The following is a 1,985-nucleotide window of genomic DNA, read 5'->3' as shown; positions in this document are numbered from 1 at the left end:
TAAGACGTGGAGATCAACTTCCTCACTACAAATACATCAGAAATACATCTACGTGTGGAACAACTCCTACAGAACACCTACTGAACACTGGAAGAAGACCTCAGACTTCCCCAAAGGCAAGAAACTCCCCATGTACCTGGGTAGGGCAAAAGAAAAAAGAAAAAACAGAGACAAAAGAATAGGGACAGGACCTGCACCTCTGGGAGGGAGCTGTGAAGGAGGAAAAGTTTTCGCACACTAGGAAGGCCCTTCACTGACGGAGATGGGGGGGTGGCTGGGGGGAAGTTTCAGAGCCATGGAGGAGAGTGCAGCAAAAGGGGTGCAGTGGGCAAAGTGGAGAGCTTCCCACACAGAGGATTGGTGCCCACCAGCACTCACCAGCCTGAGAGGCTTGTCTGCTCACCAGACGGGACGGGTGGGGGCTGAGAGCTGAGGCTCCGGCTTCGGCGGTCAGATCCCAGGGAGAGGTCTGAGGTTGGCTGCGTGAACACAGACTGCATCCCAGCTAGCTGGGAGGGAGTATGGGAAAAAGTCTGGACCTGCCTAAGAAGCAAGAGACAATTGTTTTGGGGTGCGCAAGGAGAGGGGATTCAGACCACCGCCTAAACAAGCTCCAGAGATGGGTGTGAGCCGCAGCTATCAGCATGGACACCAGAGACGGGCATGAGATGCTAAGGCTGCTGCTGCCGCCACTAAGAAGCCTGTGTGCAAGCACAGGTCACTATCCACACCTCCCCTCCCGGGAGTCTGTGCAGCCCACCGCTGCCAGTGTCCCGGGATCTAGGGACAATTTCCCAGGGACAACACATGGTGTGCCTCAGGCTGTTGCAACATCATGCCAGCCTCTGCCACTGCAGGCTTGCCCCACATTCTGTACCCCACCCTCCCCCTAGCCTGACTGACCCAGAGCCTCCTAACCAGTTGCTATTTTAAACCAGTCCTGTCTGAGCAAAGAACAGATGCCCTTAGGTGACCTACACACAGAGACAGGGCCAAATCCAAAGCTGAACCCCAGTAACTGTGTGAACAAAGAAGAGAAAGAGAAATTTCTCCCAGCAGCCTCAGGAGCAGTGGATTAAATCCCCACAATCACCTTGGTGTACCCTGCATCTGACTGAACCAAGAAAAAATACAAAATATAAACAGACAAATCACAAGCACTAAAATTGAGACTGTGATTAAAAATCTTCCAACAAACAAAAGCCCAGGACCAGATAGCTTCAGAGGTGAATTCTATCAAACATTTAGAGAAGAGCTAACACCTATCATTCTCAAACTCTTGCAAAATATAGCAGAGGGGGGAACACTCCCAAACACATTCTACAAGGCCACCATCACCCTGACACCAAAACCAGACAAAGATGTCACAGCCGAAGAAATCTAGAGGCCAATATCACTGATGAACATAGATGCAAAAATCCTCAACAAAATACTAGCAAACAGAATCCAACAGCACATTAAAAGGATCATACACCATGATCAAGTGGGGTTTATCCCAGGAATGCAAGGATTCTTCAATATACACAAATCAATCAATGTGATACACCATATTAACAAACTGAAGAATAAAAACCATATGATCATCTCAATAGAGGAAGAAAAAGCTTTTGACAAAATTCAACACCTATTTATGATAAAAACCCTCCAGAAAACAGGCATAGAGGGAACTTACCTCAACATAATAAAGGCCATATGTGACAAACTCACAGCCAACATTGTTCTCAATGGTGAAAAACTGAAACCATTTCCACTAAGATCAGGAACAAGACAAGGTTTTGCACTCTCACCACTATTATTCAACATTGTTTTGCAAGTTTTAGCCACAGCAGTCAGAGAAGAAAAAGAAATAAAAGGAATCCAAATTGGAAAAGAAGTAAAGCTGTCATTGTTTGCAGATGAGATGATACTATACATAGAGAATCCTAAAGATGCTACCAGAAAACTACTAGAGCTAATCAGAGAATTTGGTATAGTAGCAGGATACA

Source organism: Lagenorhynchus albirostris, chromosome 11, assembly GCF_949774975.1.
Source record: "Lagenorhynchus albirostris chromosome 11, mLagAlb1.1, whole genome shotgun sequence".
In the NCBI taxonomy this organism is placed as follows: Eukaryota; Metazoa; Chordata; class Mammalia; order Artiodactyla; family Delphinidae; genus Lagenorhynchus; species Lagenorhynchus albirostris.
This window is presented reverse-complemented; position numbering follows the sequence as displayed.